Raw genomic sequence first — 12376 nt, forward strand, 5'->3', positions numbered from 1 at the left:
ATAAAATAACTGATTAACTTATGTTTAAATCAATTTATCACAAAAATTAGTTAAAATATTTTAAGATAAATTAATGGTTCAAAACATATCAACCAATAAAAATTAATGGTTCCAATTATTATTCTTTGCAATTATTCCAGCGACAAATGGCTTGTGTGAAAATAATTAATTAGCTAACCATTGATTAATTAGTCTAGTGATTAATCACTTACCACATTCCATCAATCACGTAGCTCTAAGTAACTGATTTATCTGAGGTATAATTTAGAAAATGATCAAACATGAGTTTTAAAAATAATAAACTGTTTGATTACTCTTTTATCTTTTTTCTCCCCCTTATTCATACCTGTGAGCATCACCCAATACAGTAAACACAACACTCCTACTAATGAAGCTTAAATCAGCATACAGGTGTAAAATCCAAGCCAAGCAAATCACAGGCCGATCTTAACTCCAAAATATTCCCTTAAAAAAATTGAAAGGAACAAACACTGAAGTGTTTGAAATATTATCAAACAAAATATAGTGGGTACAATAACTAATGAGAAACTCAAAAAAAATCCATCCTTAAGAATTTTTTTATATATATATAAAGATTTATCTCAATTTTAAATTCTGACTAGTATGAGAGCAAGGTGATTTTCATGCTAAAATTAATAAAATTTACATATCTTTAATATTACACTTTCCTAACTTCATTTGCAGAGCTTCTAGAATCTTCTAATTGAATATCAAGTCATTTTTGGTAAAACTTTATATGTTATGCATTATTTTCTCTACCCTTACACTATATGAGCTCTGGCCATTTGTTTAACCTTGTAACCACACACAAAAAAAAATATCAAACAACATTTTTGATTTCTAAAATCCCTGCAGATTACAATAAAAGCTTATCATTATTTATCCTGACTACTGTCAGGCTTGCATCTGTTAAATATGACAACTTCCAATATACTAAGCCTATGTAACAAGCTAGGAATCACCTTGTATACACTTAGTTCAAATTACAGCATAAAATTATGTAATACACACAATCTTCATACATATATACAAATAAATTAATCTATTTCTTCATTTTTATTTTCTCGTGTTACCTAATAAGTATTTTTTTTACTTTTATAACAAACAAAATATGTACACAAAAAATAACAAAAATTTAGTACTTAATTGTGAATGCTGTAATTTCTTTTGTTGTCAAAGACTTAAAGTGTTGAGAAATGCTAACCCAAATTTTCACTGGGCTGTTTATTTTTTTCCCAAATTATTTATTAATTTCAAATATATACTTTAGAGCATAAACAATAATAAACACAAAGCATATAATGTCCTATAATTATTACAATTTAACTGGTTTTCTAACCAAACATTGTGCATTAAAACAATTTCCTTAGCTGGTTAAACTAAACTTAGTGATAACAGATTTGAATCTACATTCCGATCAACTTAAAAGCAATCATGTGAAGGAGATGGCATAAAACATACACAGAAAATTAAATATTGGTTATCAAAAATGTAATAGCAAATGTCAAAGACAGAGAGAGAGAATTATTGACATTTTTGAAAGACTGCATGTAAGAAAACAGAGCTTTATGGGATAGCTTGGTAACTGTAACATTATGTTATGTATTAGGAAAATCTGTATGTCTGAAAGTTGTATTCAATCTCAGTCAAGTGAAAAGACGATCCAAGATGAGCAACTTAGAACAAACAAGTGCCATCACGTGATACAGAAATGTGAACACTAAGACGTTACAAATTAAAATATTTTACTTTCGAAATTCAGAAATTAAAACTATATTACATAATAGAAATATCTGATTAACGTTAGATCGACATTTATTTTGATTATTACCACATCTTTATAGAATTTTATAGCTCAATGAAAATAATACATTAGCAACACAAGAGAATTCTCTCCCACCTATCAAGACTGACTCTCCTTACGTGTAATTATTGTATTTGGAATGATCTATTTTTCAAAACACAACCAGTATTAATAAAACACGTACAAATATAAGATTTTTTTTTGGTAATTTCAATCAATATGTTAAAGTGCACTTTACTGGAAAATAATATTAATAACAAACTACAGGAGAAACCCTATCACACAAATTCTTCAGGTCATGAAACTGATATAATACACACTGCCTGTAGAAATAACTGAGAACAATGCTTTTAACATGAAAAATTGTACTTTCTCAATACCTTATAAATATATAAGGCATGAAATATTTAATTATGAAAATATTTAACAAAACAATGTAAAGAGTGATTGCAATGATTTTTATTCATCACTATATATCATATAATATCTTGGAACCACGTATCCTAAGTAACAAACCCAAACACGCACGTCAAGTACCTCAAAGTTGCCAGTGGCTAAGTTTTTGTTTTTTTTAGTAGTTTAGGAACCCTATAACTATGTTATTATTTACCAAATTTTCATTTTCTTACTTTGATGAAATAGGGTTTCATTATACTCTTCTGTTGAACCATTGATAACAGGATTCAAAATTAAAGCTTACAGAGAAATAAAAAAAACTTATTGGATTGCTAATCTAAATACTGTTCAACCTTTTGAACTTAATCTAGAACCTGGAATCGATGATCTTCGTTCACTGGTTTCATCTTTGTTGAAAACAATATTTTATTCTTTGCTTATTTCTTCTTGTATCGCGAAAGCTGAATTTAGTAAAACATACTATTTGTTTAAGATAATTTTTCATATAAATTTTTATAAACTGATCAGTATATCTTTTTTAAACTGTCTCCAGGTGTTACCTTTACTTAAATGCTTAAGCAGAGTTTTAAATACACACATATTCAGCCATTTCTAAAGTAAAATATTCCTAACACATTTTCGCATACATTCTCACCATTGGTTATATTATACTGGAAATGAGACATTTACACCAGAACATAGAGAAATAGACATTTCTTGAAAAACCAGATGACCTTCCTGATGTTACTAAACTACCTTTATTTGTATATCACTCATTTGATTACACCACCATTTCCAATATGTAACTGAAGATAGGTCCACCTTCAAAAAGTGCTCAAATTACGGGGCTTATATTTAATTTCTATCAAGACATTTTGAACCTACATGTTTTTACAACATCTTCAATAACATGTACAGTATATTGTCCAAATAAAGAAGCACACACACCTCCAATACTGGGTTGCAGTCTTAGAGCAGAATTAATTGACTTCTTTCCAAACTGTTTATTATCAATATGTATTGCATCACAACACATAACGTCATGTTTCTGCCTGTTACGATGCTAACTATATAGGACTGACCTAAACATTAGGGAAAGTTGCTTACGTTCTACATAAAATACAGAGTGGACCATAGCTGAAATTATTTGATTTAACTATGCATTGGTTTCCATTTCTGTGTGATTGTATCAGGAATAACCAGGGTTACAGGGATTTTATTCATTTCTATTAAGACTTCTCGACCTTGCATGTTTTTCTAACACCATAATTATACTGTTCTCCTAATGTCTTTAGACAGTGGTTCTACAGTAAAACCATAAAATTAAAAGAAGAGTATGGGAAAATGCCAAGCTGAAACTTTGAAGAAAGTAGAAAACCTAGCATTCAGAGAGGGAAAAACATTTGTTCATTCTATTTCATATTTATCAGTTTCTCATTTCACTGCACATTGAAAAAATAGTAGACAAAATATAGTTTTGCCAGAAAAATAGCTTTGAAAAGAAGTATTTTTTTACTTTTAAGCATGGAAACTGATTCATTTAAGGCTTTGGAAATTCACAGATAGATTTTTATGGGAAATATTTTAATAGAAATATTGATTACTTGTGTACAATACAGTTATGGCTGAAGCTTGACAAATTTCATAAATGAATGTGTCATAAATTTAGAATTATAGTAAAAAATAGTACTTACAGCTCCACATGAGCAGGTGCTTCCCTATTGGACTGACCCCACACACAGAGGGTGTTAATATTATTTATCACTATAAATTTTTATATTTATGAATATTATTCAGCACTATTAACTTTTAGAACTCAAACTTAATCCAGTTGAAACTTACCAGATATTATCAAGTGTTAATAAGCAAAGGTAGCCAACTGATCAATCGGTACATTCTAGTAATTATAGCTTCTTGTTTTCTGTGTATTAACTTATGAATATTACATACTTCTAGTCAGTTTGCTATACAAAATCAGATTCATTAACTGTTCACATCATCTGATAAATAACAGAACTTCTAGTACACACTAACAGTCTTATGTCAAACTACATTAAAAAATACAAGTCTCTAAATTTAAATTGTAAAGCTTAATATGACAGAAAAGTTCAGGTGAACATTCCATCTTGGAATTTTATATATACACGAGAAAATAAATCAACAGCTGGTCAGTGCAAGGTCAAAACTAAATGTAATGATAACAAGTATGAATCATTATAACCCAAAGGGTATTTTAAGATGCAGATATTTAAATATTAGCCCTAAAAGTACACACTAACTTTTAATTAACAGATTTCTTAACATTATTTCTACTAAATATTTGAGGGCTATCTGTGCAAGATGTCCCTAATTTATACTAGAGGGAAGGCAGCTAGTCATCACTGCCCACTATTAACTCTTGAGCTACTCTTTTACTTATGGATAGACTGTTATACTATAATGCCCCCCCACAGTTGAAAGGCAAGCATGTTTGGTGTGACAGGAATTTAAATCTGCAACCCTGTGATTCAAGTGCTCTGTCCATCTGACCATGCTGGATTATATAATTTAAGGATATATAAGTGAATGAAAAAAGTAAGCTACCCAACTTTCAGATTCTCATTTGTGATTACGTTTAGCTCGTGTTTCTATCTTAAATGTAAATTTTAGTACCTTACTGTTCGTGTTAGGAAATCCTAACATGATATAGAAAAGTTACATCTTACAACCTTTGTTTTGTTACTTTTCAAAATTTAGAAGTTAAAACTGATTGGCCAAAAAATTAAAAGTGAACTAAAACTAAATTTATTGACATTGACTCTTCATAAAAGCGTTTAATTCATTTTTGTGTACATGGCACGAGCAATGTTTCCAAGTTTAGACTAATAAAATCTACCATTATATAACTAAGATAAAGAGCATCAAATGGAATTTACTTTAGGTGTCTCAATTTATTTATACACCAGTTTGAATCACTGGTCTCAAGTTTTATAGCTGTAAAAAACTCTGATAACAACTGTCATGACAGACAAAACCTATTTACCGATTGAACCGAAAAACTGATAATTGTACACTGTTAATCACATGAATATGTCATTTGATAAAATTCACTGTTTAATTGCACATATCCTGAAAAACACAGAACCCTGGAGTGAAAAGCATGGGTTTTGTGGCTGACCCCTTACTGCAAGTTCATAAGTTCACGATACATCTACCATTCAGGAGGAAACCCTTTCAATCTTCTCAATAATCTAAAAATAATTACAATATTACTTTCTAGTGCAACTGTTTGCAAAATCAACTGCTACATCTGCACTTGTCATCTCTAATTAAACAAGGAGAGACTAAAGGGAAGACACCTAGTCAACACCATCCACTGCCAAGTCTTAGGTTACTCTTTTACCAACAAACAGTGTGACTGATCTTTACAATACAAGTTCCCTACAGTCAACAGGAAGAGCAAGGTTAACAGTTCTTATAAGATAGGATCTGTAGTTTTGTTTAGTTCTATTTCATAACTTTTTATAAGGATGGAAATTAGGAATTTTAATAAGTAGAAATGTGTGGTTTCATTTCTAATTCAAAAAATTAAGGACAACTGCACAGTAAAAACAAGTGTTTACACTTTATTTGCACCATTTGATAACAACATTAAACCCTACTGTTCCCAACCAAAATTTTAATATGTTCTTGCACCCCTCACAGTAATTATTCATTTAAGAATAAAAATGAAGGTGGCCAAAACAAATTTTTATAATTAGTTTTTAATGATATAGAGACAAAAACGAAACATTTGGAAAAGAAAAAATATTACAACAAACTAAAAGTTGAATAAACCCTACATGGCCTACAAAAAAATAAATTTTCATCCATACATGAAATTTCTTTGAATTTGAAATGTTCATAAGCCAATTTAAATTTAATGACTCTTTTGTTCTTCTTTATTCCTTACAAGTTTTTCAAAGCATGGCACAATTTTTGAATATATAGGACAGTACCCTTGATATAAACAAAAAAAAATTGAAATGTTATCTCCCACCTCCAAGGGATGCGAGCACCCCTGGTTGGGAACCACTGCATTAAACACTAATGTCATTCAAATACAATGTCAGTATTTTAATATTAAAAACTTACATTTTTTTTTTTAAATCATGCATCAGATAACTTTCACATTTACATATGTATTTCAGAAAGTTATCACATTAACACCACAGGTGTTAATAATATTGTGTAGTGATTATAATTTTGGTAGGTATATTGATTTACTACAAGTAAGACCAAGAAATAAATTTTGTTTAAATTTCATACACATGTATAATTACATCCACAAATACTTGATTAAAACTTTATATACACATACAATTTAGTTTTTAGATGACAAATCTATGCAGCAAACAACAGTATATTATACAGAATTGAAACTTTATTTGTGTCAAATAGAAATATTAACACTAAAGAACTTCTCTAAATTACTAATTTGGTGTTTAGATCTTGATATAATATCGGAAAATTCTTTCAAGTTGAAACTTTTAAACTAACAAATGTTGTATTACCCCAAGACATTTTGAATAAATGGTTGGATGTTATAAACCAAACACAAAATACTTCACTGTTGATAGCATCATTGCAACAAAAATGTTGCTGATTTTCATAAAAATCTTTATCTTTGTGAGATTACATCATGATCAATGTTCTAAAAGACAAAGAAAAGGGAAATATAATGTAATTACAATCATCGTAAAATATAACCAATGTCCATTTTACTTATTGGCTATGTACTTTCAATAAAAGTATCAGCTTTAATTACTATTTTTTATGACTGTCTTTTCTCTTTCTTTTTCCAACCAATTCCTTCAGCTTTCCTAACAATGTTATATTAGAACCTGGTAATGAGAAAATCCATATATAATTTAATTTTACCATGATTTAAGCCGTAACTGCATTAGCCAATTAACTCTAAGGTCTCATTTTAATAGCCTTCATTTATATTTACATTATACAATTGGCATGTTTCTCAAACCAATTATTTAATGAAACGGTTTAACTGTTAACGAAACTGGTATCTTTACACTTAATAACACATTCATTAACTTTATTAACACATAAAATTATGTACAATTAGAAGATGTTTCACAGATAATATTCAATTCCACAAAAATATGTTTGACATATATAAATTTAAATTTTTCAACCTTTTTATCACACTCATTTTTATTACTCACATAATGCGTATAATGTTTACACACACACATGGACAAAAAGTAAAATCAACTAGCAAAAGCAAATATACCCCACAATTTAAAAAATCAAGAAACCATATCAGGTCGCATATCACATATTCCCAACATCAGCAGAAAAATAACCAACATTTGGCAAAAAAACTAGCAACAAAATATGACATTCCAGTTAATACCAAATTTATTCAAAAACCAGGCACATAACTAAGGTCTATACTATATAAAAACTACACTGACAAATACAACACCAACATTATAAAATACAATGTGATAACTGCCAACTTCTATGTTGGAAAAACAAGTAGAGAAATGGAAACCAGATTCAACAAACACAAAAAGTCACCTTCACGTTTTTAAATACTGCAAATCAAATAAACACAACATAACCATAGAAAACAAACAAACAAATGCAAAATTAAAGAAGCCTTCCTATACAACAACTCAAGCACAAAATCAAGGTGGTCCTTTGTATTGGTTTATATCTAAATATAATCAAACATCTAAACATGCCCTCTACACAACCACCTTCAAACATGTAGTCAGCTACTGGTCAGCAACCCTTTCTTTCTTTGTGAACAAGAAGATGACTGAAGAAAGTCAAAACATTGTTTGTTTTCTCTACCCATACCAGCCGTTTTCAATATATAATTTTCTCTACAAGTGGGTTTGTCTCGTTATCACGGAATATGTGATTTGGATTGTCTACCAATCCATTTCCTACTCAGTTGCTCTACATGTTTATCAAAGGTCCACACATGTATTGGAAAAGGGGAAGAGTTGGTTTCCTTCTAACTTGTCAAACTCTAAACTTTTAAGTTTGAGGAAGAAGCTTCAAGAAGGAAAATGACCCCCACAAAATGCCTTCAAAAAAAATTCAAGTGCTCATCTACCCATATCATGAAAAATTACATCAGAGATGTAAGAATATATGGTAAACGCTGATTAGAATATTTCAATGGGATTCATAAATTATTGCAAAATTGTATGGATATATTTGCACACAGTGTTTTTTTTCAAGTAAACAACATATGGTGGGAGGATACTTTAAAAATTATAACTCAAAAGTAGATTGAACACCATCCTGACTTTTTTCTAGATCATATTCAGAGATGTAAGAATATATGGTAAATATCTGAAAAGGCTGAATAACTGGTGACATGGTCAAACTGTGACCTGAAGTAGGGCTATTTTAGCTAAATCATAAACTACCGGAGACCTAATGAACCTTTATGTACAACGGATATGTTATAGGAAATTTGAAAAGAAAATTTAGCTTTGTATCACATTAAGTCTTAGAGCTATGGCTTATTAAATAAACCAATGTTTTTTTACAATTTTGGGTTTTCAGGTGATTTTACAGCCTCACTATGAAAATCCTAAGAGAGATAAGTTTTGTTTCAGACCATTTTTGAATTATCAGAGATTAATTCAGTCAGTGCAGCAAATTTCAGCCTTCTACCACCTTCTTTCTCTTGCAGCCAAAGTTGCCTGAAAATGAATTCGCCAAAAATAACAAAAAAATTAATTACATTTTACAAGGCTACAGCCTACATTTTCATTACAACATTGTAATGAGAAACTATTAGAAATATTGATCTAATCTTTGGCAATTTTTCATTATATTAGCACATATGAATTTTTTCAAGGCATTCCAAAAATTCTCCAAAATCTGGATGATTTGACATGGGCATGTTTCTTATACTTTACCCTATCTTGCAGTCCTCATTCAAAGCAAATTAAGATAAGCCTGTATTACGATGGGACAAATTCATTTCAAATCAAGATATCACAGTTGTAAGATGTATATTTGTTCAGCAATATATTCAAATGGTAGTAACATAATGGTCATAACAAAAAAAAAAAAAGTAACTTTTACCACTTCATTAAGAAAGATGGTGACCCACTAGTAAATAAATCACTTTTCACGTTTCAGTTAGTAAATATCCCAGTTTGAAAATATATAACAATCTACAATTAATTCAAGATTTGTTACACCCAGAAAATAAATAGAAAGCAACAAATTGTTAATGTTTAATTAGTATATAAGAAGTTTTTCATTTCAATAATAATAATCTTACATGAAAATAACCAAATTTTAACAGAACTTCACAGAGATCATTATTTTCTGGTAAAGAACACTCATTTTTTGATTGGTATGCAATAATATTGTAATTTCAGGTGTTTTGTTCGTCTCAACTGTATTGATTGTATTTCACGCATAAACCTACGACAAAGTACAATAAATGTATTACTCTTAAAATTGTTCAAAACGTTATCTTCTTCAAACTTTCAACACAAAAATAAAACTTTTTCAACTTTCTTAACCTAAACATAATCTAAGATCGAAACGTTGTTCTCCACTTGTATAGTTTTAATAACCATACCAACTGTCTTGAGATACATTTTTACAAACGATTTAAATAGCCCACAATTGCCTCAAAAAATAACTATAGCGGTGATTCTGCATTGAACAGTGATATAGAGAAAAGAGGCTTAGACTGGATCGTTTAGGGTTAGAATATAAAATTTTGCTTTACTTACGTACGTATCACATCGAGATATTTGGATCACGTTAACGTCAAAGAGTTTTTGTGATATAACTTTAAACTGGCTGACAACACTTTGTGATATAATAAAAGTTACAAATGGTAATAAACTTTTTGTTATAAACGTTTGTTTCATCGGATTTCAAACCTTTTCAAAAAATCTTTTCACATCTTGCGGTCTTTTGATGACGTAACTCGCATAACTCACACGTGAGCATGCGTAAATATCAATAATTCTGGAAAACCGTCCATAAGCCTAGTTTCTGATAAAACCTCAAATTTATTCCAGAAATGTACAGTAAAAACAAGTTCGCTATATTAATTTTGAGAAATACCATTTTAATATCTTACACTTTAGAATCCTAATATAACGTAACGCACATAAATTTTGCAGAGAAGTGAGCATGCGTACATTCAAATATATCAATAATTCTGGAAAACCGTAAATAAACCGTGAAAGAAACAAAACACTACGGATGAAACTGAAACCTAAAATGATCTTCTAAAGGGTTTTGTTTCAAATTTCTTCATTAATGGTTTTTCTTTTAAGTTTCAGTTTCGGTTTGAAATAACCAAAAACTACGGTTCAAACTGAAACTGAAACCTAAAAAAGAAACTTTTAAAGGGTTTTACTTTCCAATTTCTTCATTACTGGTTATTCTTTCAAACCGTAACTGAAACCTAAAAGAGAAACCAACAATAAAAAATAGGTCCCTTTAAAAGGTCATTTTTTTATGTTAGTGTTTCGGTTTCAACCGTACTTTTTGAGTTTCTAGAGTTTTCTGCTAGATTTCAGTTTCGGTTTCAACGAAACAACCGGTTAGAATATAAAATTTTTCTTTACTTACGTACGTATCACTTTGAGACTATTGGATCACGTTAACGTAAAAGAATTTTTGTGATATAACTTTAAACAGGCTGACACTACTTTGTAATATCCTAAAAGTTACAAATGGTAATAAACTTTTTGTTATAAACGTTTGTTTCATCGGATTTCGACCCTCTTTCAAATTACTTTTTCATTTCTTCCGGTCTTTTGATGACGTAACTCACATAACTCACACGTGAGCATGCGTAGATATCAATAATTCTGGAAAACCTAGTTTCTGATAAAACCTCAACTCGTTTATACTGAGATGTACAGTAAAAACAAGTTCTCTACATTAATTTAGAGAAATATCATTTTAATATCTTACACTTTAGAATCCTAATATACTTATATATTGTTTATATATGTGCATGCACACTCAAATCTATCAATAATTCTAGAAATCGTCAATAAACCGTGAAAGAAACACAAAAAACTACGATTCAAACCGTAACTGAAACCTAAAAAAATAAACTTTCAAAAGAATATCTTTTTAATATCTTACACTTTAGAATCCTAATATATTTATATACTGTTTTGATGACGTACTCATATAGGGTGAGGGTTTAGGGTTAAAATATAAAAATTTTGCTTCACTTACGTACATATCACTTTGAAACTTTTCGATCACGTTAACGTCAAACAAATTTTGTGATATAACTTTAAACTGGCTGACAACACTTTGTGATATTCTAAAAGTTACAAATGACAATAAACTTTTTACTAGAAACATTTGTTTCTTCAGATTTACTGGTGGTAGTTGGAATTGGCTGAACATTGAATAAAATTTAATAGATCAGAAGTTAATGTTTTATAATAATAAAAGCGTTAATACCCATAGCAGCCGTTCTGAAATACAACCTAATATGTAACTGTTAGTCAAACCATAAGAGAAAAGGGAATATGTTAACTGTTCAAGATTGATTTATTTACCAGTTAGTCAAGGAACCTGGTAGAAATAATGCTATTTGAGATTTGTTGTATTTAGTTTCCTTTCTGCATAATTTACTATACATCAGAATTACTGAAAAAAACTCGTAAGCAAAATTTATACTTTTTGAAAATAAATTTCTTTATTATGAAGTGAGTCATTAGATAATCTGGAAGAGAAAACTGAATGTTTTCAATTAGTTGTATAAAATATGAAATTCTTTTAAGTATCATGCTTATATGTTTTCCTTGCATTTTAAAATGATAACATTTTATGATGAGTTTATAATAATTAAAATGTGTGTAGTTAGCTTTTTCTGAGAGGTGCTAAAGGTATAAAAAAGATTACAAACAAAGCAAACTTTTTAATTGACTTTTGTAATAATTTCTGTAAGTCTTCCAACTATTCTAAAAGGTAGTTCATTATGTTTACTTGTAATAAAGTTTTACACAAATTACCATCATATACAAGTGGTGATACAAATTTCAGTTTTGAGTACAAATTAAGTTTCATAAATTATGTTTACTCTTGCTGTGGGTGATTCAAAGTGCTCGTGCCACAACTGCCTACCATGTACACAAAAATTAATTGAAC

At 29.4% G+C, this 12376-nt stretch overlaps 1 protein-coding gene across 43 annotated transcripts in view; it reads right to left on the bottom strand.

Annotated features, from left to right (window-relative positions):
* Positions 1-12376, bottom strand: part of LOC143249008 (anoctamin-9-like) — a 218988-nt gene that overhangs the window by 110034 nt on the left and 96578 nt on the right. For 6 of the 43 annotated variants that reach the window (XM_076498171.1, XM_076498166.1, XM_076498164.1 and 3 more), the window contains one exon: positions 347-465. The exons of 30 other annotated variants lie outside the window; for them this stretch is intronic. The gene's annotated coding sequence lies outside the window, so the exon portion shown is untranslated. Of the gene's footprint in view, positions 1-212; positions 466-9978; positions 10182-10831; positions 11039-12376 lie in introns of those variants that run through there. 7 more of the 43 variants (XM_076498170.1, XM_076498203.1, XM_076498173.1 and 4 more) reach the window with 6 other exon arrangements.

Source organism: Tachypleus tridentatus, chromosome 4 (assembly GCF_004210375.1).
Source record: "Tachypleus tridentatus isolate NWPU-2018 chromosome 4, ASM421037v1, whole genome shotgun sequence".
NCBI classification, from domain to species: Eukaryota; Metazoa; Arthropoda; class Merostomata; order Xiphosura; family Limulidae; genus Tachypleus; species Tachypleus tridentatus.